Source organism: Lygodium microphyllum, chromosome 12 (genome assembly GCF_053477565.2).
Source record: "Lygodium microphyllum isolate KBCC chromosome 12, Lygodium_microphyllum_v1.1.10, whole genome shotgun sequence".
In the NCBI taxonomy this organism is placed as follows: Eukaryota; Viridiplantae; Streptophyta; class Polypodiopsida; order Schizaeales; family Lygodiaceae; genus Lygodium; species Lygodium microphyllum.
This window is the reverse complement of record NC_141146.1, coordinates 64,095,753-64,122,074: the sequence shown is the minus strand read 5'-3', so window position 1 is coordinate 64,122,074 and position 26,322 is coordinate 64,095,753. Positions and strand designations below refer to the sequence as shown.

Below are 26,322 nucleotides of genomic sequence, written 5' to 3'. Positions count from 1 at the left end.
CATCATAACTGTTCTTGTTCGCATATGTAACATGCTTCCCAGCAGGGGTTGAATGCAAAGAGATAAACAAACACTTTCTAGAAGTGATGTGGTTTGACGCCCCATTGTCAAAATACCATGTTTACTGCATTTCAGCAACATTAAATGCTGAATTAGTCATTGAAGAACCATAACTGCATGTGAGAAATGCATAGTCCTCCTCTACAAAGTTGGCTGAAGTATCATCATCAATAGATTTGCTGGCTGATTTTCTTGGACAGCCAAACCGGAGTTCTTTTTCTTCTCTTTGGCCAATCTCTTTCTACATTCATCGATATAGTAACTGGGCTTCTTGAAATAATGGCATTTTCTATCACAACTCTATAGAAATAAAATTTGTATCCTTTTTCATTAATTTGTCTATATAATGATTTATTAAATTTATTTCCTTTGCACTAATTAGATATAAAGAAAAGTGCATTGGAGCTGGCCACTGATGAGTGGTCACAGGTTATGGTAGACCCACATGGTGGGTTAGAGAAAAGATAGTTCACACTTCCACCTATATGGGCCGATTGGGCGCCTGTGACCAGAACTCACGCATATCAGGGTTAAACTCGCACACAGAAAGGATTGATGCCTTGAAGTGTGGGCTAGATCCGCCAGAACAGATAGTTACAATCAACAAGATGGCATGATCATGAAATGCTTGTACAATGTGCATGTGTGGTCTAAAAGCTTGAAATGCACATTTCTTTGCATAGGAAAGTCACATGAAGATTCCGATACCATTTTTGTGATGTACACGGAAAAAGCTTTCATATGACACCCATATTGGGGGGTCCCTAAATTTTAGGAGGTCCTTAAATTTTAGGAGCCTCGAATTAGCCTAAAAATGCTAGTCCTAAAAAATAGGGATGTCATTCTAAAAATAGTAAATTCTGTACTCTGACTGTGCTTACTAAATTTGGTTGTTTCTATTCTTGACAGTATTCAGCCCAAAAAGGAAGGCCATAGAGAAAAGACAAGTGTCAAGACACTTGTCACACAAGTTTCCAAGTGTCCCACCACTTGTCACATCTCATGACATGTGGCTCGACACTTATCTTGTGCTACTCCACTTTCCCCTTTTGTACTAGCTCTTCCCTCTTCTATAAATAAGAGCTCGTTTTTCTTCATTCAACATCATTTTTCTTTGCTGTAAACTCATGTACAGCACCCACAGATAGCCAGAAACTGGCCCCATCCATCCCCATCATCATCCCCCACTTCTCCATCATCAAATTCATACATATTCCCTGTTCTATCACTGCTGTTTTATAGGACAGCAAGCCTGTAAATTCATTACAGCACCTCCTTCTCGAGCTCTTCCTTCCATTTTAGCAACAAGAAGCAAGCCCTATCCATGTACTGCTGATCAACGATGGAGAAAGACTGATTTCTCCTCTTTCTTCTCTCATACTGTAAAGAAATCAGTCCTTATCATTGCATACTAGATAATGCATGTGTGTTTGTACATCTTTGCATGATCTTGTGAGAGTGAGAATTACTTCTCCTCACTCTCAAGTTGATTGTAACTGAGCTCTTCCCTAAGGGACTTGGGTTGAGCAGAAATACATTCCTTCGGGGGGGGTTGCCCATCTTCAACCCTCAATCTTGTCTCCATTACTTTTACATTTTCATGGCTGTAATTTTGTGAGTAATTTTCATTTTCAGCTTTAAGTGTTCATTCTCTTTTATATTAAATCTCGAAAACAAGCGAATATCATAATTGTTAAGCATACTATGTTGTTCGGGGCGTTTACAGTGGTATCAGAGCTTTGGCTCGGTCCTCACCCCAACACTAGTAGTGCTTACAATTATATGTTTGTTTGTTTTCAGCCCTTGCATTGAGTGCTTGAGCTTTTTTTTTTTTTTAGAGTCTCAATGGATCAGTCGAGTGCTATCCTTCAAGCCATTCAAAGTCTTAGAGAGGAGAATCAGCAAATCCGTGAGCAACTTCTCAAACTAGAAAAAGTTGAGAATCCCAAAGAATTCAAGGAAAGAAGCCCATCTGCTTCAAGGAGTCAAAGCCATACCAATGAAAGGAGCGGATCAAGAAGTCCAACTACTTCTAAGAGGCAGTCCCATTCTACTTCAAGACAAAGAAAGAGATCGCGTCGAAGCTCATCCTCTTCTTTAAAGTCATCTAGTGCCTACTCTGATGGACCCTCTTCTAGTGACAAAGAGTCACACCCTTCTCGTGGAAGACCTCATCATCGTCAAAGGCGTCGACATTTTTCACCCTCGTTTCCATCTTCATCCCCATCAAGCACTTCATCATCTTCAACCTCAAGATCCGGGCATGGACGAAGGCATAAGAAGAAGAAGAAGACTAAGTCACTATCTCAACTTGAAAAGAAGATCAAGTTCAATATGTATGATGGTTCCCGAAATCCTGATCTTCTTCTGAAGTTTATTCGTCAATTTCAAATTTTGTATGGTCGTGACAAGTATAAAGAAAAAGAAAAGATTAAGTTTACAGCTTTACATTTGACCGACTTAGCCCATACTTGGTAGACGAGGTTGGAATATGATCATGCTGCCCCAAAATCATGGCGGTACTTTATTCGCATGATACAAAGCCAATTTCTTCATGTTCATTTCAAAAGAGATGTAAAAATGGAATGGGATCGGCTTTGGCAAAGGAAAAATGAGTCACCTGGTGACTATACCAAGAGATTTTGGGAGCTACTTTTGAAGGTCCAACATTTCAAGAAGATCAGCAGTTCGGAAAAGCTTAGGAAGTTTCAAGGAGGTTTGCATTTTAAACTTCGTACTGCTCTTAATCATTATCATTGTTCTAGTCTCAAGGAACTCATTGACCATGTTGAGACATGGGAAATGGAGCACAATGGCAACAAATCATTCCAAAAGAATGATACGAAAAGAGTAGTTGATGATGAGAAATATTCAGTCCCAAATGAAGGACAAAAACAACGGCAAAAGCAGCCATCAAATCAAAAGAAGATAAAGCCCTATGCACCTCCTAATGCTCCTCAATTTCGCTCCAATCTATACCCACAAGCAAAGCAACTTTCCGAAGAAGAAAAGCAGCGCTTCATGAAAGAAGGGAAGTGCTTTAAATGTGGACAAACACACCACATAGCGAAGCAATGTCCAAACAAAGGACAATGCAAGGTTTCTGACAACAAGCCTAAGTCGCCAGTGAAAATCAATGCTATCAATGATGTAGTTGCAAATATAACTCATACTCCAGAGATGCGCAAATTATTAAAAGCTTGGGGATAGTTGCAAGATAAGCAAGCACTATTCTTGATAGATCTTGGGGCGAATGAAAATGTCATTTCCTTGCAATTAGCTAAAAAGCTTGGATTAAAGAATGAAGAGATGGACACTCCGGCAGAAGTTCGCCAAGCTTTAAATGCCGATGAAGGTGACACAGTGAAGACTGTGACACCCTACATTGGCAAGCTGAAGTTTCAAATTCAAGGCTACAGTGACGAAGATACCTTCTGTATCGGAGACCTTGATGGTTGCAATGTGATTCTTGGCATGCCTTGGAATCATAGAGTAGATTCAATCATCTTCTCTCAGAAAAAGAAGGTAGAACTCACCAACAAAGGCAAAAAGTACAAGATCCAAGTTGGAGTTTCTGGAGATACCATACCTATGAGCGACTTCAGCTCTTGGAAAAGTATAAAGATTGTTTTTCGAAAAATCTTCCTTATCAGCTTCCCCCAGAAAGGCCAGAAGACCATCATATTGATATTATTCCGGGCAGTTCTTCTCCTAATATAGCACCATACCGTGTGAGCCGTCTCAACAAGAAGAAATCAGAAAGCAAGTCGAAGAACTACTCAACCATGGGCTAATTAGGCCAAGTAGCTCACCATTTTGTTCACCGATTCTTCTTGTTCAAAAGAAAGATGGCACATTCACAATGTGCATTGATTATCGAGCCCTCAACAAAATCACTGTGAAGAATTGGTTTCCTATTCCCCAAATTGACGACATTTTGGATCGTCTAGGAGGCTCAAAGGTTTTCAGCCGCATTGATCTAAAGAGTGGTTATCATCAAATTAGGGTAATACCGCAAGATGTACACAAAACTGCTTTCCGCACTTCATACGATCTTTATGAATTCTTGGTGGTTCCTTTCGGATTAACCAATGCACCAACCACCTTTAATCGAATAATGGAGCGCATCTTTAGAGAGCATCGACAATATGTCGGTACTTTCTTTAATGATATTCTTGTCTTTAGCAAGAATGAAGAGGAGCATCATCAGCACTTGGAGATTGTTCTACAATTACTTCAACAAAATCAACTCTTGGTAAATGGTAAAAAGAGTGAATTTTTCATGTATAAAATAAATTACCTTGGGCATGTCATCTCTTCTAAAGGGATTCAGATGAATCCTCAAAAGATCAAGATAATCCAAGAATGGCCTCATCTTTATGATGTACATGAGGTGCGATCTTTTCTTGCCTTATGCTTGTTACCGCCACTTCATCAAGCATTTTACACATATGGCTTCTCCACTTCATGACCTTACAAAGAAGAAAACCTCTTTCCAATGGAAGAAAAAAGAAAATGCAGCCTTCACAAGGCTGAAAACAGCTCTTACTTCTGGACCTGTTCTTATCATTCCAAATTTGGTAAAACCATTTGTGGTGGAAGCAGATGCTTGCGGTGACTGTATTGGTGAAGTGCTAAATCAAGAAGGCCATGCCGTAGCCTTTGAAAGCCGCCGTCTAAATGATGTGGAGAAAAGGTATGACATTTATGAAAAGGAGCTCTTAGCACTGGTTCATGCTTTGAAGATATAGAAACATTATCTTTTAGGCAATGAATTCCTTATTAAAACCGATCATCAAAGCTTGAAGTATTTCAAGACTCAAAAGCATTTGCAGGAGAAACATGCAAGATGGAAAAATTTATTGTCTATGTTTCATTTTCAAATTATGTACACTCCAGGGAAACAAAATATAGTTGTTGATGCACTTTCTAGAGTGCCTCACATTGCAACTATTACAGTGACTCATCATGAAGATTTTTAAACGATGAAGAATACTTATGATGAAGATACTGATTTTGTAGCAATTTGGTCAAATTTACAGCAAGGAGGTTCTCATCAAGATTATTCCATCAAAGACGGTTACCTTCTCATGAACAATCGCCTTTGTGTCACTCTTCCTGTTCGACAAAAGGTGCTTAAAGAAAATCATGAACCCCCTTATGCAGGGCATAGAGGGAGGGCAGCTACTCTAAATGCAATTGAGCGCTACTTTTATTGGCCAACATTACGAAGAGATACACATAAGTTCATTGAGGCTTGTCTAGTATGCCAAAAATCGAAGTATGATAGGCGGAAGACTCCAAGATTGTTGCAACCTCTTCCAGTGCCCAAAGATCCATGGGAATCTATCACAATGGATTTCATCTCAGGTATTCCAAGAACACCTCAAGGTCATGATATGATTTGGGTCATAATTGATCGATTCAGCAAGCAATCACATTTTATTCCATATCATAAAACATTGATATCCGCACAAGCTACAAGACTTTTCATTCAACATATCTTCAGATTACATGGTATGCCTTCTGAGATCATTTCAGATAGAGACTCCAAATTCACAAGTAACTTTTGGCGTGTTTTATTTGAGAATTTGGGAACCACTTTAAAGTTCTCCTCAGCTTTTCATCCTCAAACTGACGGCCAAACAGAGGTGATGAATCTCACTCTTTTGGATATGTTGAAAGCTTATCTTAGTGAGCATAAGTCACAATGGGAGAAATATCTTCCATTATTGGAGTTTGCTTACAACAATACAGTGCACTCATCCACAAGGAAAGCTCCAAATGAAATAGTACAGGGTAAAGTAATTCCTCCTCCAATTATTCGCACTAAAGATAAGATTTTTGCTGCTGATGAGTTTGCTTCAGATTTAAAAACAACAATGGATCAAGTTTGAACAACTATCAAAGTTGCCCAAGAGCGACAAAAGAAGCAAGCAGATAAACGAAGAAGACCTTTGGCTTTTGAAAAATGTCAATATGTCTTGCTAAAGTTTGATAAAAGCAGGCTCAAACAAGGTTCCGGTCAAAATTCATCTTTTCCAAAGCTCTCCAGTAGATACTTTGGACCCTTCAAAGTGATTGAGAAAATAAATGAAGTTTCTTATCGACTTGAGCCTCCTGCTCATTGGAAAATACACAATGCTTTTCATGTAAGTTTGCTAAAACCTTACATAGGACCAGAACCAAAGGAACCCATTACTGAAGATCCCCCAGAAGTTGAAGAAACAGAGCAACTCTTGGAACCTGAACAGATTTTGTTTCACAAGGATCGCACTACGAGAAGTGGCCTTGTGACACGAAAATTCTTACTAAAATTCAAGAATCTACCCACAACAGATGCACAGTGGGTAGATGAAAAATTCATGAAGGATTACCCAGATATTCTTCAGCCATATCAAGAAGCTTTTCAGCTGAGGACAGCTGAATAAAAGCCAGAGGGCTGTCAGAACTCTATAGAAACAGAATTTGTATCCTTTTTCATTAATTTGTCTATATAATGATTTATTAAATTTGTTTCCTTTGCACTAATTAGATATAAAGAAAAGTGCATTGGAGTTAGCCACTGATGAGTGGTCACAGGTTATGGTGGACCCACACGGTAGGTTAGAGAAAAGATAGTTCACACTTCCACCTATATGGGCCGATTGGGCGCCTGTGACCAGAACTCACGCATATCAGGGTTAGACTCGCACACAAAAAGGATTGATGCCTTAAAGTGTGGGCTAGATCCGCCAGAACAGATAGTTACAATCAACAAGATGGCATGATCATGAAATGCTTGTACAATGTGTATGTGTGGTCTAAAAGCTTGAAATGCACATTTCTTTGCATAGGAAAGTCACATGAAGATTCTGATACCATTTTTGTGATGTACACGGAAAAAGCTTTCATATGACACCCATATTGGGGGGTCCCTAAATTTTAGGAGGTCCTTAAATTTTAGGAGCCTCGAATTAGCCTAAAAATGCTAGTCCTAAAAAATAGGGATGTCATTCTAAAAATAGTAAATTCTGTACTCTGACTGTGCTTACTAAATTTGGTTGTTTCTATTCTTGACAGTATTCAGCCCAAAAAGGAAGGCCATAGAGAAAAGACAAGTGTCAAGACACTTGTCATACAAGTTTCCAAGTGTCCCACCACTTGTCACATCTCATGACATGTGGCTCGACACTTGTCTTGTGCTACTCCACTTTCCCCTTTTGTACTAGCTCTTCCCTCTTCTATAAATAAGAGCTCGTTTTTCTTCATTCAGCATCATTTTTCTTTGCTGTAAACTCATGTACAGCACCCACAGATAGCCAGAAACTGGCCCCATCCATCCCCATCATCATCCCCCACTTCTCCATCATCAAATTCATATATATTCCCTCTTCTATCACTGCTGTTTTACAGGACAGCAAGCCTGTAAATTCATTACAGCACCTCCTTCTCGAGCTCTTCCTTCCATTTTAGCAACAAGAAGCAAGCCCTATCCATGTACTGCTGATCAACGATGGAGAAAGACTGATTTCTCCTCTTTCTTCTCTCATACTGTAAAGAAATCAGTCCTTATCATTGCATACTAGATAACGCATGTGTGTTTGTACATCTTTGCATGATCTTGTGAGAGTGAGAATTACTTCTCCTTACTCTCAAGTTGATTGTAACTGAGCTCTTCCCTAAGGGACTTGGGTTGAGCAGAAATACATTCCTTCGAGGGGGGGTTGCCCATCTTCAACCCTCAATCTTGTCTCCATTTACTTTTACATTTTCATGGCTGTAATTTTGTGAGTAATTTTCATTTTCAGCTTTAAGTGTTCATTCTCTTTTATATTAAATCTCGAAAACAAGTGAGTATCATAATTGTTAAGCATACTACATTGTTCGGGGCGTTTACATTTTCCCTTCTTTTTAGTATTTTCTATGTCTTGGAAAACCTTATTTGATGGCTGTCCAGCATCACCCTTTTGCTGATTTTTTACATTTTTCTTGACTTTTCCTTTGCCTTTGAACTTGGAAAGCATAGCCACATCACCCGAACACAATGTCACATTCTTCCGAGTATGTTTCTCTTGCAACAAGAGGCCTTCCAACTCCACAAATATAAGGGGCTGCTGCCACCCCTCAAAGACAATATCAAAGAGGTGTGGAAACCAAGATATGACTCTAGAAGAGAGTTCAGTGTGATGTTTACCAATTCAGCATCCTGAATGACCTCATCAACATTGAGTAGCTGCTCACACAAATCATGTATGTGAGTAAGGTGCTCTGTCATGCTATTACCTTCATCCATGGTCACATTGGCCAACTCTCTACCGAAATACGATATCCTGGCCTCTTTGCTTGCTGCAAACATACACTCAAGTACATCCCATGCTGATTTTTGTGAGAATACGCGAGATCTAGAGCATGGCAGTGGCTATGGTGGATCAAAGAGGAAGATTAAGCTCACGATGACATAGACAAGACTTGACCGATTACACAAGTGAATGAGGTTTCAAGATTGAGACTTAAACTCATAAACACAATCTTGTGTATAAGACTAACAATGACCAAGACACTAACTGAAATGATGAAGCATCATGATATTGCATTCATCATATATTAAAGTGGTAGTCAAGTACAATGCTTTATAGTTGTTGGATGTGTAGCAGTTCTCATTTCTGTGCATATGGGATTCAGTCTGCCTGCATGTTCTAAGCCTAAAATGCCTCATACAAAGAGGCCACAGTGGGTGTGATTGTAAATCTCAACACCCCTCCTCAATCACAACCAGAAAGTACAAAGTGTGTAGAGGCTTTAGTGAAAGCAACACCTACAAAGTGTGGGCACACCATAAGCATGGCAAAACACCAGAGGGTGTCGCACAAAAGGCTAAGTGTCAGTACAACAAACATGGAGATCATCCGGAGGCTATAACAGGGGCCTCACAAAGTGTACAGAGGCTGTAGTACAAGGCTACATGAGGAGGTTATAAGCTTATGATAAAGGCATTTGGGCTAGGCATTACAAGGCAGGAAAAAGTCTAGTAAAAAATTGGGTCAAGGACCATCAGGCCCTTGTATTTTTCAGCATTTCTTTTAACATAGATATTCAATTCATTGCAGGTCTTCTTGTTGATGTAGTCCAGCTTGATCTTGTACTTGTTATTCACTTTGCTTGCAGCTTCAATGTCCACCACTTTGATCTTTTGGTCCTCTTCTTCTAGGTTCTCCTAGTCTTCTTCTTTATTGACTTTGCTTGCATTAGTTGCATTAGTCTTCATGTCCATGTCCCCCTCAAGCAAAGGTATCATCTTTGAGGCAATGGAAATGACTTCAAACTCTTGCACTTTCTCCAAGGTAGAAGGCATTTTTTCAAATAGTGATAGCACTTGAATGCTCACAACTCCATCATTCCCTGCAAGTAAGACAAGCACATCTTCTATGTGCTTGAAATGAGCAACAAGAGTAATGTTACTCTTCAAACAAGATATCCATTTAAAATTATTCATGCTTGGTACTCTCATTAGTGAGGATCAGCTTAAAAAGGCTAAGAGTAACCAGCAATGAGCTGATCTTGAGTGTGTCAAAGGACACAAGATAGTAGTGTGAAGGCACACTTTGTATGTAGTATCAAGAGATACTATGATGATTGTTGCTTGCACTCTTGTTGAACTTGAGTGCTTCTATCCTTGCAAATCCAAATCTTCTCTAGCAATTGAGCTTGCTAAACCTTCAGATTTGAATGGTTAGAGGCTTGAGTGTTGCAGCAGATCTTTGAGTGGCAAAGATTGAGCTAAGAGAATGTAGTGGAAAATGAGCTTGAGACAGTAGCAATGGAGAACTTGGTGTTGATGCCGTCTCCAAATCTTTCAAAGTCTTCACAAATTTCCCTCCTTGATGAGCAATCCTTGTTGGAATCTTCAAATCAAAGTGGCAGTAAATTCAGTGTACCAAGAGGAGTAAGAAAACGAAGAAAGTTTAAGCTTGAGTTCCACTAGCTATGGAGTCTGCAATTAGGGTTTCTGGGCAGCCCTGGTTTTTTGTTCTGTATGAGCTAGATACTTGATCATTTTTAAAGCTTTTTATATGGGAATGAAGCTTGGTAGATAGGCTACCAAAGCCCCATGGTAGCACACTGAATCGCGGCCTACACGCAGCGCACCAACAGTACGACAATGACGGGCGCAATTCTGAACAGCACAACGAATTTCACGCAATGCCAAGCAGACGAAGCAGCAATCTCGTGGTTTTATGTAACACAATGAAGCGCCCTGAGTCAGTGATCACATCAGGCTAGCTATAGCAAACTCAAGGTCAAGATGAAGATGAAGTTAAAAATAAAGTCCTAAGTTGGATGTGAGCTGGGCAGAGATGATCAGAGGTGAGAAGAGACCAGAGAGGCACTACCATGCTCAACTGAGCTCTAATACCATGTGAAAAGATGCGGGATCTAGAGCATGGCAGTGGCTATGGTGGATCGAAGAGGAAGATTAAGCTCATGATGACATAAACAAGACTTGACCTGTTACACAAGTGAATTAGGTTCCAAGATTGAGACTTGGACTAATCAACACAATCTTGTGTATAAGACTGACAATGACCAAGACACTAACTGAAATGGTAAAGCATCATGATATTACATTCATCATCTTTGCGGCCTTTCAAAGAGAGTCTGCCCCTGAGAGAGGTGGTCAGTATTGGCTGCGTGTTTTAAAGGTGACACGTCTAGAGCCTCATGAGAATGCTTGGGCTTATGCCAAGAAACTAAAAGAGGTGTTTCACAAATTGCAAACCTCTATTCCTATTTCACCTGTTGCCCAACTGCAATACTTTTTACATAGATTAGACTTCAATATCCAAGTGCAGTTGAGTAGTATTGCTCTTACTGATATAAACAATGCTATTACACGAGCAGAGGAGGTAGAGTTGCGCTTACAAGCGGCCTACGTATCTAGGGAAAACCTAGATTTGAGTCTAGGCCTTGAAAATAATTTGGCATTGATTGGTGGAAGTCAAGGTGCAACTAGTACACCTACGATCAATTTGAATTGCCCAAGGGTGGTAGCATATGTCAGTGGCATATTAGTGGATCATGTCATTGTGGACCAATATCCTCCATCAACATTATGAATTCAGAAAAGATGGAAAGGTACGACTGATAAAACTTTTGGTAATATTTCCCCAAAGGAGCTGAAAGTCTTTATTGATGATCTGAGAGCAGCCACTACAAAGAAGAGACAGCTGATTATTCTAAGAAAATGTTTCGAGCAGTGTAGACAGTTATGCAATGCTTTCAATCCAAGAAAGTGCATCTTTGGAGTGTCCTATGGATTACTATTGGGCCATGTATATAGTTTGGCTAGTATTGCAACTGATCCTAAAAAGATAAAGGTTATCCTCGCTATAAGTCCACCACGTACTCCTAAAAAAGTACATAGCTTTCTATCGTCACTCGAATATTATCCACGATTTATTAATGCACTAGCTGAGAGGACATTACCATTGATGAATCTATTGTCCTTTAACTGTCTGTTTGTTTGGAGTGATCCCTGTGAAGTATCCTTCGAGGATGTGAAGCAAGAATTGACAAAAGCATCAAACTTGAAAGCATCTGTAAAGAATGGGATTAGAGGGTCTTAAATGGGGTTAACACGCGGTTAGCACATGCGAATACCCGGTTACAATGATGGGGTATTTAAGGTGTACAAGAACCTGATTAGGGTACCATTTTTTGATAAATACAAATCTGTCTCCTCACCTTCACCTTCAACTCCCATGGCTTCCCCTCTCTCTCTCCCCTCTTTCTCTCTCTTTCTATCTCTTTTCCTGTCTTTCTCTCTCTTCTCCTAGTCTTTCTCTCTCCTCTAGCCTCTTCTTCTCTCTTTTGCAGTCTTCTTCCTTCTCTCTCTCTCTTTTAGGTCCCCTTTATTACAGTTGGTATCAGAGCTTAGTTCTTGATCCTTCCTTTCTCTCTCCTTTCCCTCAAATCTAGTCTCATTTTCCAACAATAAACCCTACTTTTCAAGTACACAGGGAGAGATGGCAGCTTTCTTGGAAGACACACGGGAGCTATGGTAGGAAGCTTGGCCAAATCTGGAGGCAAGGAGACAAAAATGGCAGCTCGTTTTCAACCGGTGATGAAGAAGGATGCTGTGAAGTGGACCTGCAGGGAGATGAGCTTTCATCTGATGGTGTATTAACTTTAGATGCCGTATGCATAGAACTTCCTCCAGAGTCACGAACAGAACTACTGTGTATGGGCCCTGCCTCATTACCGTCGGTACAAAGCCCTTGTACATTGCCATGGGACCCTCTGCCTTCACTGTTTTGATGGCACAATCCAATGCATCTGAGTATGTATAGATCTGGCCAGGCTCCATTTTCATCTGACGACAGAAAGGATTTGATGATTTCAACGTACACTGTAATCCCTTTCAGATACTCTTTTTTGTTCAGAAACTCATTGTGGTTATGCAGTAGAATAGGTGTATTAGCCATGGGAGAGAACCCAAAACATGGAATGCCTTTCTCCCTCACAAAGCGGCTATTAGTGGTAGCAGGAAAAATCTCGGGCTCCCTCACTTCACCTCCAGCCCTCAAGACAACCTCTTTCAATAGGTGCCACCATGGATTTGACTCATTTGCAGCAGTGATGAGAGAGATACCCTGACTGGATAGTAACGACTTCTTCTGAGTGAACCTCTAAGACAAGTTCCTCCAGGCAGGTGCCCATTCATACTCCATCCTCGCATGCAAGGCTGCTAGATCAGCAAAAGGAGAGACTCCCATATCAAAGCCTGCCTCTGCTTCAGATGGTTGCATGTTCATGACAAATCCAGTGGGAGAAGCTGTGCCAGCCTTCACGTACACAGGATTGATGGATGTAACCTCTCCTTCTGCAGCATGGCCAGCCTTTACAAGGTCAAATTGCACCTGCCTGAAGCGGGTGACGGATTCGAAACTCTTCATCAGGTTTTCAAGGGCAATGTTATCATAAAGCTTGGATCCATGGCCTGGAGCTCCTGTTGCTTTGATGACGAACCACCAGGGCATTCGCTCACCATTGAAGACGTGGTAATGAGATCCAACCCAAGTTCATCAGCCTTCCTTTAGCCAAAACAATGATGCCAATCTTGGTCTCTGGGAACACCCAACAATCAGTTTGAGGCTTGATAGTGATTTTCTTTACACCAGGTGGTTGTTACAAAAATGTCAGTAGTTTCCACAACATCTTCCAAGGTTAAGACAGGAATACCTTCCATCAAGGCTTGCAATGCACACATTGGATCAACCTCTGTGACAATTACTCGAGCCCCTGCAGCCTTCATGGCAGCAGTACAGCCTTTGCCAACATCACCACAGACAACTACAACTTTTCCAACAATCATTACATCAGTGGCCCTCATGAGTCCATCAGGCAGTGAGTGGCGGCACCCATACAGGTTGCCAAACTTACTCTTAGTCACTGAATCATTGTCATTAATGGCTGGAAAAAGCAAGGAACCATTGGCTTGCATCTGATACAAATGATGGACCCCAGTGGTGGTCTCTTCAGAGATACCAACCAACCTCTCCTTCATTCTGTGATACTTCTTAGGATCTTGTTGATACCATCCCGCAAAATAGAAAAGATGATTTGAAACTCTTGGCTGTCAGTAGAAGCTGGGTCTGGTAATGTGCCATCTTTGGCATAAGCTTCCTCAACCTTCACACCTTCGTGGATCAGCAAAATAGCATCCCCACCATCATCGACAATCAAGTCTAGGCCACCACCAAGACCCCAGTCAAGACCTCTCTCAGTACACCACCAGTACTCCTGAAGGGTTTCACCTTTCCAAGTAAATACAGATGCACTATCTCGGGCAATAGCACGTGCTTGTACAGGTACACTATGTCCTGCAGCAGGTGGTTGTTGCTGGGCTGTTTGTATCTGTTGGGGGTACTGCTTGCTGCAACTGACTACCACCCTGCTACTGTTGCTGCTAGTAAAATTTAGCCTTCATCACTAGTTCTTCATTATTGCATCGCGGAACATTGAAGGCCCCATACAACCACGGGCTACAAGAAGAAGGGCAACCACAAATTTCTTGGAGAGGGCAACCATTAACTCTTCCCCGAGCTTGAATAAGGTATGTCAATCGGTTCTTGGTCTCTCTTTTACATCCAATTGTTGAGCTCAACCACTTGATGAGAGTGATGGAAGAATTGTGTGCCTTCTTGAAGCTTGAGAGTGCCAATTGAATTCCCATCCCCATTCCACACTCTTGAAATGCATGCATGGCTGAATGCTCTTTAAATTTCTTTCCCCATTGATCAAGGTTTTACTCTAATCCTTAATCGTACTCTTGTCTTGATTCTTGACCGATAAGAAAGAAATTTGTAAGAAGGGTAAGTCATGCAATTAGTGAGTCACTGATTTGCAGAGGTAACCCCTTCCCCTATCCCATTTCCTTATTGGTTATGCGTCTCATGAAAAGCCCAACTCTTCAATTGAAATTGCATAGCATGCTAATTTCTTAAATTAAAAATCCCTACCATGTATACATAGACCAGGCGAGTCGAAAGCAAAAGAGGGAACCTTGAAGCCCCCCCCCCCCCCCGATTAAGACCCTGAAAGGGTGCACAACCCGGCCCAAGGGGAACTTTGCCTACCTCCCGGTGATCCAAAGCCCAAAAATTTCTTCCAGGCGCAGGTACACTTGAATGAATAGCCCAAGCCCCGATCATTTACATTCCACAACCTTGTAGATGTATTGGTAATGAGATGTATCACCTGGGAATGTATGGTGGATGTATACAGTGATGGGCAGGGTATGCAGTCAAGAAATGGTCTCAGCAAGAGAACTATTGATGCAAATGATGTATGGCTCTATGTGGCATTGAGAACCACCATTGAGACCCCGGATGTCTTAGAATAAGCACCTCAGCATCGGGATAATGTATGCTCATTGAAGGAGTTCTTGCAGGGTGTTGCAGACAGCCAGTCCCACACAGTCGGCCCGCAAAAGTCAATTGCAGAAAAGCCTTCTTGTGTGAATGAGTGTGGACCCCATAGCTAGATTCGAAGAGGGCATCGTCCCCTTCGATCCGAACCAAGAATCTCCCCATTCCGCCCTACGATTTGGGAGATACACCCAATTTTGTGCTCAGAGATACTGTGGGACAGGCAGCAGTCCTATACAATCGGCCCACAAAAGTCAATTACAGCAAAGCCTTGATCATTTACTATCAGAGATATTCTTACATAGCCTCTCTATGGAGGGGATCGAGAGCTTTAATTTGAATCAGAAATTTTGGCGATCGGAGCTTCCTAGCTCAAGATATTGCCATTTCTGTAACAGGGGGTCTAGTGGACTGCACTTAGGATGGCGGGCCACAAGGAAAAAGCAAAGGCCCACGAGGACTTCCAGCGTGAAATAAGGGACTCCCATGCCTCAATGAATGATCCTAGCTCAGCCCAAGAGGATCGTGAAGACATGTTTGAAGATGGTGCCCTCGAGATGGACCGCTTGGCTATGCTTAACCATACTCTATGCTAACATGAGACCCGTCATGCCGACCAGCATCGAGAGTTGGAACAACGCCATACGAAGATGGAAACCCACCAAGATCAGCGTCATTCCGAGATGATGGCCAAGATGGACTTCTCATCGAGCGCATGGGCGCCCTCATCCCCGCTATTGCACCCTCCTCGGCTCAGCCCAAGGAGCATGTTTCTCCCCGTGAGGCCAACCGCCCTCCTCCCTTGGAGACCGGGCGTAGCCCACAAGGTTTTGGTGGCACCCATGGCTTTCCCCATAGCACTTATGAGACAGGCAAGCCCTCCACTCGACATGATGAACCCATCCTTCCCTCCCCCCTTACGAACCCTTCAAGCCCATCCTTGGGACATCAGCTCCCCCGTAATGGAAGCTATATGCATACTCATGGGAATGGCCAGCAAGGACCTAATGTAAATTTTGGGCAGCATGGAATACAAGGTGTACATGGGCAGCATGCACATGGCAGTTTTGGGCAGCAAGGCCCCAATGTTCAGTTTGGTTTGCATGTATTGCATGGGCAGCATGGAAATTTTGGGCAACAAGGCCCTAATGCAGGTGCACATGAGTAGCATGGGAATTTTGGGCGACAAGGCCCTAATAATCAGTTTGGCCCACATGTAATGCATGGGCAATATGGCACCAATGTACATTTTGGTCAACAAGACATGTATGGGCATTCTCACGGACATTATGAGTACCAAGACCATTGGCATGGATTCAATGTGCAAAGGCAAGTGCATGCGTCTACTTATGGTCAACATGCATATGATGATCGAGAATATTTTGAGCAGCATGCATCTGATGACTATGTATGTTCTTATGAGCTACATTCTGGTCACATACATGGACAACCATCTAGACAGCACTATGTACATGGACAACATCATGCAAATGTATACGAGTATGTACATGGGGAGCAACATCATTATCAGCAACGGAGTACTCAACATCATCAGCCACTTGATCATTACTATAAGCAACATGCGCATCCTTATGAGCCACATGATACTTCTCAAGAACGATGCCATGATGGGAGCATCTCACTGCTGCAGGCTCATGAGCAGGTGCCCCATCAACCCAAGGCCCTTAACTTTGAATGCCCAGTAGTAGCCACGCATGTGGAACTCGTGGACATGAAATATCTAGGGATTGATGCAGTGAATGCTATAGTGATTGCAGCCTCATTTGCTCCAGTTCGACTTAGCCTAGTGGTTCCCAATGAGTTTATGGACAAGTCAATGCATGCTACCGTATGGATTGGTAAGGATCTTGTGCCACCATCAACCACCATCAGTGCTTAAAGATGACACCATGAATTACTTCTATGATACAGCAGATGCATTGGATCACAATTATCCTTTTGACCCCAGTGGTAGTACGATGACCCATACTTGTATGGATGACCCTTGTGCTCTTGATGCTTATTATGCAGGTTATCCATTTGATCCCGGGGGTTGAAAAAAGCTCTATCTACATCAGCACTCCCCCGGTGCAGTCCCCTCACCTGGAGGCGTAACCTTGGCTGAAGGACAACTCAATTTGGGCATGTTTTGCAGTAGACAGCCATCTGTTTTCGAACAGTTTTGGGCCTGCATTAATTGCACCCATGCATGACCTACCTGGGCTGAAAGTACACTCAACGAGCTCCATTTTGACATGTGGAACGTCTCGTTTGGAGTTGCCCATGGCAAGTTATGATCAGTTTTCCACTGCAGGCCTGTTCGGGACAGCATGCTGTCCAATGTTGTCCAGCCCTTCTTGTTTGGAATTGATGCCTATCCTTGTACTGAGTTACCTTCTTCCCTCATGCTCACACTGCATACATGCTTATAGGCCACCGTTCCACAAGATTTCACCCCCCACCCAGCCATACCAATACGTCCTCTTTTTGTTTTTGAGGGCAAAAACCTTCCGGGTCAGGATGGAATGTAAAGAATGGGATTAGAGGATCTTACATAGGGTTAACATGGGGTTAGCACATGCGAATACCCGGTTACAATGATGAGGTATTTAAGGTGTATAAGGACCTGATTAGGATACCATTTTTTGATAAATACAAATCTGTCTCCTCACCTTTACCTTCAGCTCCCATGGCTTCCCCTCTCTCTCTCTCCCCTCTTTCTCTTCTTCCTTCTCTCTCTCTCCAAGGTGATGGAATTCAAAGACCAGAGATGCCTGGGGCTCTTTCTACTGGAAATACGACGCCACAGAGACAACCTCCTACGAACCACGGAGCAAAGACAAGGAGCCACCAACCAACGCACACTCAACGAATTCTACCAAATACTAGCTACCCTCCCCACCACCGAGCCCCCACCAGCCCAACCGGCCTCCCGACCCCGGGGGACCACCTTAGAAATAGCCACACCAAGAGGCAAAGCTCGGCACCCACGCTGGCCCCCGTCCCCGCAGAAGACACGTGCCGAAGATACAAGGAATACTACACTGCCATCTAAGGGCCCTGCCCCGCCGCTTTAGTCTCTCCATGTTAGACTGACCCATGCGGGACATCCTAGGATGAACACTCCAGGAGCAGTTCCACACCGCACTGGGAGTACCTCTAGATTGTATCTAGTCTAGATATCATTTTGTACCTACTCAATTTAGTTCAACATAGCATAAACGTTAGCCTCACTGGGACTTTTGAAATCTCCCAGACATTTTGTATGCAACATTTTGGTCTCGTAGGCCAACTTGGCCTGTTGTAGACATTAATATAACTTTCTTTCTTTCTTTCTTTCTTTTAGGTCCCCTTCATTACAGCATCTAAAAGAGGTGAGCTATTTTATATATTTTCAACGGCTACGATGTATAGTATCACCTGCTCCTGTTTAGCTCAGATTTGGGAGGAGAAGTGGTACCATCCGATTGTGTTTGCTAGTCGTAAATTAGGAATGTCCAAGATTAATTATACCTGCAAGGAGAAACTGTGTTTTGGAATGGTCTTTGCAACGAAAAAATTCAACCACTACATCCTGTATAAAAAGATAGTATTTTATACGAAGACAGAGGGGTTGAGGCTGTTGTTTAATAAGTTGCAATTGCCTGACCACCTAGCGAAGTGACTGATCACTTTCAGGAGTTTGATTATGAAATTAGGAGTAAGCCACCGAAGTTATAGGACATTGTTGAATGTCTTGTGGATTTCGGGGAGCCGAAGTAAGTCTTGGCTGAAGGTAGTGACCTTGAGGGTCTATTCAAAATTGATATGGCCTCCATTCCATCCTAGTATGCTGCCATAACACACTATCTATTCATAGAAGAAACTGGATTCACTTTGTCAAAAACTGAAAAGAGGAAATTTCCTAGAGGCGTCGCAATTGTATGTCTAGGTGACAACCAATATCGAGTATAAGATTCCTTTTTGCTATAGAATAGTGCGATATCTTGGGAAACTGATTAAGTGAGGAATATATACAGTCTCCTGGACCATTACGATTATATTATGAGAGGACTCTATTACGATTATATTATGAGAGGATTTTGTTACACTTATGCTCTATGTTGGAGAGGCACATCCTGGGTCCAATCCCCGAGGTGGAGGAGAGCCGTAGGAGCCAACACTCTACTAGGGGAAGCTCTTTGTATATGTGAATCAAGGTGTTGATCACCTGTATGTGTGGGATACTCCCTCTGTTAGAGTTGGAATAGGTAAAATCGTTGAACTGCAAATCGATACAAATGCGTGATTTATTTAGAGCAGTAAATAGCCTTCAAAAGCTCTTGGCTGCAAGGCCATGAGGGTGGTTTGGTGAGCATAGGAGGCTCGTGAGCTAGAGCCTTAGAGCCGGTGTCGGACCTGTTTTAGGTCTCGACACTTGCTCATGGAGAACATCAAAAAGTTGAAATGGATAAAGAGGATGGTGCATAAGGCTACATCAGTTGCCACCTTCTTCATGGTGAAGGTGAAGATACTTACGATGTATCACAAGCACAGCATGCTTGAGTTAAAGAAGCTTTCTTCAACTCGCTTTGCTTATATATGGTTGCTATTGAAGCACCTTTGTGAGGTGTGGTCCAAACAGTGGTATCCACTCTATGGAATGAGTGGGATGAGCATGAGAGAGAAGGTGAAAGCCATGCAGCGCTTGTGCTTGGATAAGCAGTTCTAGTAGAGAGTCCGTGGGATCGTGATTGCCATGACTTCCTTTTATAGAATGTTACGTATGAGTTATTGCGAGGGGTCCACCATAGGCCTTCTCGTTCACTTATTTAGAGCAACATTGGTGGAGACACGAGCTTGCACGATAATCACAAAGTCACAATGTGCACACATCATTGACATAGCAGAGATGAGATGGGCATGGATGCGTAAGCCCATCCATAGATTTGCAACACTATTACATCTGGCCTATAAGTCTCCAGTGGTCATGAATGATAAAGAGCTGTGTGCTGACCAACTTGCATATCTCACTCATGTGGTCCCCATGGGTGACCATAATATAGTTCTAGAGGAGTTTGGATGCTATGCGGATCAGAGAGGCCATGTGGCTTTGCTTCTTGGAGAAAAAAGTCACTTGTGAAGCCTCAATTTTAGTGGCAAAATTTTGAATATGCGTTGCAGACTCTTCAGCCCTTGGCTATGAGTCCCCACTCAAGATTGCTCTTCGGGTGCATGAGAGAAAAATTAGAGTGTCTATTCCCTCATTCACATGAAGATTTGTAATTGGCATAGCGTACGACAATTAGAGTGGCTAGTCTATTGCCACACTAACTTGCGCATGATAAAGGCTACGATGACCATGGATAGTCCAAAGCAAGTCGACACTTACCATTTTGGTTGAGTCAAGTTTAAATTTGTTGTTTTCAATTTTATGCAAGCTAACAATTAAGTATTTATAATCTTATGTGCATTGTGTAGGTGAATGTTGATACATTCAAGTTGACAGATGGCACTCTTCTGAGTATACACCAAGAGGTTGATGTGAAGGAGGAGCAGACCTTTGTGAAGCTCATAGAAGCAAACACTTGTGACACTTGCAGTTAGCATACTCATGGGCAAGGAGTTCAACCAGTTCCAGGAGTTCAAGTTGCAGCAATTGCTAGCAGGAGCATGGTCATATAGAGCCCCTCGAGATCAACGAGAGGTGGTTCGAGTGGTTTGCAAGCATATGTAAGGCGGGGCTCTAGTAGCTCTCATCTTGTGCCTGATAACGACATCCTCCCCTTGCCTACCATTACACAGCCATTGCCTAGGGAACCATCATTTGATAATGATAGTAACCTCATCAATGCGGATGAGTATGAGAGTGTCTCATCATCGATGCCAAGGGGTCATCTTCAAACTCTCTTGATGAGTGCTTTGATGATGATGATGATGTATCATTGATGATTATATCCAAATCGGCCGATTCCACTCCTGACTCTTGAGTCCATCGTGACTCATTTGACTCCTGACTCCTATGACAGTTGTATGATGTATCATGTATGATCATTGATCTCATTTTGTAATGACATTGCTATAGCCTATTTTCACTTTAAACATGTGTCTTATCATTTATAGTTTTTAAAAAAATTAAGTTATTTTTTTTCGTACTAATATCATATTGTACCTTATAAAATCGTAAGGTACCATTTAAAATTGCATATTATCATATCGTACCTTTCATACTTGACAACCATGCCCGTGGATAGATCTCTTCATCCATTTCCACCTCTTTTCAACAAGATAGAGAATGTCATCCCTTCGCGGAGTATCATCCAAAATATCAATTGTGTCACTATTTATGGAAAAAACCAATAGGTACTAAAATTAGTGACATTCATTTTACATTTAAAAAATATTGAATGTGCATTTTAAAAATATATCTAATTTCAAATTATTATTGTGGAATCCCAGCATCAAGAACAGTGAAAGCTCTAATCTCCTCCACAGCCTCTCTTATGAAATGAGTGAGAAGGCTTATAGTAGCATCCCCCATATCTGTCATACCAAAAACCCTATACATCCATGTTTGCTACGAGCTCCTCGTCTATCCATGCTTTAAATTCCTCAGAGAGCATACACTTTGCCACCTTACTTTGCATGTCATAAAGTCTCTTTCTTTTATGAAATTAATGATTGCATTTGCATCCATCACAATTTTTTCCACCCACTCCAAATTGCTTATGTCCTCCATAAGGAGGTCAAGGAAATGTGTGACACAAGGTGTTCGTACTATAGAGAGAAATTCCTCCTCAAGCAATCGTCCCATCTTTGACAATTTGAATCATTATCGATGACAACTTGGATGATGGAGCACCCATACTTCACCCAGCCAACTCGAGCAGGCTCGAGGAACTTATTGATTCTCTCCCTCTCCTCATCTAGCTTTTTTGTGCACATGTCGTTGTAGATAACTCCATACCACCCTTGGCATGGATCCACGGCAACAATAGCCTTCACTATTCTTTTCCACCTATCCACTCTTAGAATGTGAAAAGAAAGACTACACTTGATAGTGGTTCATGCAATCTCGATTTCGACATTTCTTTGTTGCTCTCAAAGGAATGGAAGTGGGCCTAAAACATATCCCATCATCTCAACAAGTATATCTTGTCTCTTGAGCCCCTTGGATCCATGAGTGGCAGTGGTGACGGAGGCAACTAAAGTGGAAGGGGAATCTAAGGGATCATTGAATCCCTCCATAGTTTCCATAGGTGTAACCGAAGGAGTGGTCATGGGTGTGCATATCTTGAAGGAAACTATTTCCTCTTGACCTTGTGCCATACTAGAGGATACCTTTCTCGATGTCTTTAAAATGGGGGAATATTTCTTGATGATCTCATCGGTCATCACTTGAGGGATCTTCAAGTATGAACCACATTCTCCACCTATCTTGGACAACTGGATGAGATGTCATGTCACACTACAAGTATGGATCTAGCCACAATGCTTACAAGTCAAACGATAGGCATTGGTGCAATTCGTGGCTTTCTCAAGGGGTGAGATGCAAAGAGAAGGCTTCATAAAGGACTTTAGCCATGGTGAAGAGATGGAGTTAGTAAGAAAGGTCAAGGTATAGATAGAGAAAGTGGTAAGAGAGGTGGAAGAGAATGTGGTAACACAAGGTGGTATGGAGTAACTTGGAAGTAGTGATGGAGAAAGAGGAGGAAGAGGGAGATGAAACTTGAAAGTGGAAAGGAAGAGGAAGAGGTGGGAAGACAGGAAGAGAAAGAGAAGGTGGTAACTTGGAAGTTGGAAGGAAGAGAAAGAGGCTGGAAGATAGAAAGAGGAAGAGAGGGAGATGACTCTTGAGCTTGAAGAAGAGGCTGAAGCAATGAGGCTTGAGTGGAAAAGGCAACGGGCTTGAAAGTTGAGGGTAAAGATTGAAGTGGGAGAGGGCTGTTTATAAAGACCCAACACAATTTGAAAATGAAAAAAAATTCAAAAAACAAAACATGCAAAAAAACGAGCAAGAAAAACAATTTAAAAAAAGGGCAAAAATAATTAGATTTGACCTTGGATAACGGTCACCTGCGCAAGTACAGATCAGATGAACCAAATAGATCAAACGGGATATTTCCATCCGCGTACGGAATACAACTAGGAACCATACATAGCCTCAAAGGATGAAAATCCAATACTAGCATGAGTGGAGTTATTATAAGCAAACTCACCCAAATGCAACCATGAATCCCATACATGCTGCACATCATGACAAAAATGGGAAAGGTAAGTCTCCAACCACTTATTAATCCTTTCTATCTAACCATTCGTCTACAGATGATAGGCTATAGAAAAAGCCAACTTAGTTCCCATGGAGTTGAATACCACTTACTAAAAGTTACTCATAAACTTGGTATCCCTATCATACACAATCACTTATGGTAATTCATGTAATCTAAAAACTCGCTCCATGAACTGACTAGCTACTTGTAAGACAGTAAACTATGTCCTTGTGGGAATAAAATGGACTGCCTTGGTAAGTCTATCCATCACCACACATATGCTATTTCATCACTTTTTGGTAGTAGGTAAGCCAGTAAAGCAAACCATAGTAATATGCATCCATTTGCCTTCAAGGATAGATAATGGCTATAGTAAACCACCTAGCTTACGAGTTCTATCTTTATTTCATTGGCGAGGCATACACTTTATGGCATAATCCTTTACATCTCTCCACAATCCTTCCCATTGAAAACTTTTGCTGATTTTATCATAGGTCTCAAACACTCCAAAATGTCCAACTATAGGCAAAGAATGCAACTCCTCTAGGATTTTCAGCCTAAAAGAAGAAATAGAGAGAATAACAATCCTTCCATTAAGCCAAAGTAAGGCATTTTTAAGTTGAAAATGTGAGTTTTTCTCCATAAAGCCTTGTAATTTCTGAAATATATGATTGAGCTCATCATCCAAAAGATAGGTCTCCTATAACTCCTCAATCCAATCACTATGTAGCTTAGTTATATCTGAAACCTTGCATTCCCACATCCTAGAAAGAGAATCAACTACTAAATTGTCCTTTCCCTGTGTATGAGTGATATCAAAATCATAATTTTGTAAGGTGGCTACCCACCGGCATTGCATAGGAGTGAGATTTATCTGAGCAAGGAAGTACTTTAGAACCATGAGATCACTCTAAACTCTAAATCGGTTGCCATTCAAATAATAATGCCACTTCTTTATCCCATGAAAAATAGCCAACATTTCTTGGTCATAAACATTCATAGTCATCTCCTTATTTGTGAGCTTGCAACCCTTAGAGGCAAGAATTCCATACTCCTGTAATAATACACCCCTATGCCACGGTCCCTAGCATCACACTGTATTGTAAAATCTCTAGAGAAATCTAAGCATACCAAAATAGGAGAAAAAGTGAGAAGTTCCTTTGTCAATCAAAGGAGCTGCTACCACCATATAATGCTTAATAAACCTACGATAGAATGACGATAGACCAAGAAATCCTCTAAGTGAAGTAGTAGTGGTAGGTATTGACCAATCTTTGATAAATTGCACCTTCTTAGGATCGGCCTATATCTTTTTCTCACTAGTAATGTGGCCTAAGTAATCCACCTCTATCTCCATGAAAAAACACTTTTTTCTCCTTAACAAAGAGTCTGTGGTGTCCCAATACACCAAAAACCTTCCTCATATGTAACAAATGGTCCTCCAATTTCTTGTTGTAAATCAATATATCATTGAAGAAAACAAGGGCAAACTAAAAGAGGAAAGACTGTAAAATCTTATTCATCAAACTCTAAAGAGTAGCTGAAGCATTGATAAGCCCAAATGGCATCACCAAGAAATGATATAATCTAGATGAGTCCTAAAGGCTATTTTAGCTTTATCACTCTCTCGCATATGGATCTGATGATATTTTGATCTCAAGTCGATCTTGGTAAAGAACTTAGTCCCCTTGAGCTCATCAAGTAAATCATCTACTCTAGGAATTGGATACCTATTCTTCACTGTGAATCGTAATCTTATTTAGATCATGTAATCAATATATATCCTGAAGGATCCATCTTTCTTCTTCACTAACAAGACCAATGAAGCGTACGGTGAAGAACTAGGCTCAATGAACCCCATCTCTAAAAGCTCCTTGCTTTGCTTGGCCACTTCTTCGCACTCACATTTAGACAATTTGAAGGTTGGCTTATTGATTGGTTTTGAATGTGGCTCCAAATCTGTAGGGTGATCTATGACTCTCTTGGGAGGTACTAAAGTAGACACCTCAAACAAATCCCCATACTCGAGTAGAGCTTCTAAAGCAAGATGATCAACTCAATCCTTCGACTCATCCCCAAGCTCTTTATTCAGGTGTAAAATAAAAATTTGAGAGTGCTTCTTATACTTATTGAGCTACTTTATAGCAATAAGCTGAACATCAGATTTACTAGGGACTCACTGTAGATGGATAGGCTGCCCATCAATAGCAAACTCCATGTCCAACTATGAGAAATCCACAACAATCCTCCCTATGGTCATCAACCAATCACACCCAAATATGACATCTATAGGTCCCATTTCCAAAGTAATCAAGTTCGCCCTTGCTTTATAATTTTCAACCAACTATATAGGAACTTGTGAACACATTTGGATACTAATTTTCTCTTTACCATCGGCTACGTGAACTCTTATGGACAGCTATAAATCAATGGGAAAACAATACAACCTGTCCACAACTGACTTATTCACAAAACTATGCGTATTGCTACTATCTATTAAGATAAATATATTCTTCCCATAAATGGTACCCCTCATAGGGAGTGTATTAGAGCTCCTAGAATCTGTCCAAGCATCCATGGAAATAGAACAAAGGGTAGCAGCAACAATAGACAAATTTGTCCCACTAGGGTTAAAGGAAACATGCCTACCTGGATTAAATGAAAATCCATCAGCAAGCTCATAAGATTGATCTGGCTCAAGATCCTCATTATGCTCCTCAAATTCAGCTTGTACACTCATAATTGGTTCTTCAACGATTTTTTCATCCGCATCCTCAAGTACTATCATATTGTAATTATTGGCTTTGGCATTCTTGTACGTGCACTTAGATGCATAATCAACCATATACTTTTTACCACAATTGAAGCATAGACCCTTCTCTTTGCGCTCTCTAAAAAAATCCATAGGTATAAACTTACCATTGTTTGCTGAATTATTGGGGTCTGCTTTCACCTTGTTTAGGCTCAACTTTATAACTAATTGTTGTCGTTGAAGCACTTTGTTGTCTAAAAGCATTAAAAGTAGGGTACGTTGTCGTGCCGCTACGTGAACACTATGAAAAACTCTATAGTGCAACTTTCTTATTGATCTAGAGAGCGAATGC

The 26,322-nt window shown here is 41.5% G+C and overlaps 1 protein-coding gene and 2 pseudogenes across 4 annotated transcripts in view; all 3 read right to left on the bottom strand.

Moving 5' to 3' along the window:
• Nucleotides 1-26,322, bottom strand: part of LOC148027850 (aquaporin NIP1-1-like) — a 100,432-nt gene that overhangs the window by 50,536 nt on the left and 23,574 nt on the right. The window lies entirely within an intron of this gene.
• On the bottom strand, nucleotides 12,096-13,118 carry LOC148027852 (uncharacterized; annotated as a pseudogene).
• Nucleotides 13,120-26,123, bottom strand: LOC148027851 (adenosylhomocysteinase 1 pseudogene; annotated as a pseudogene).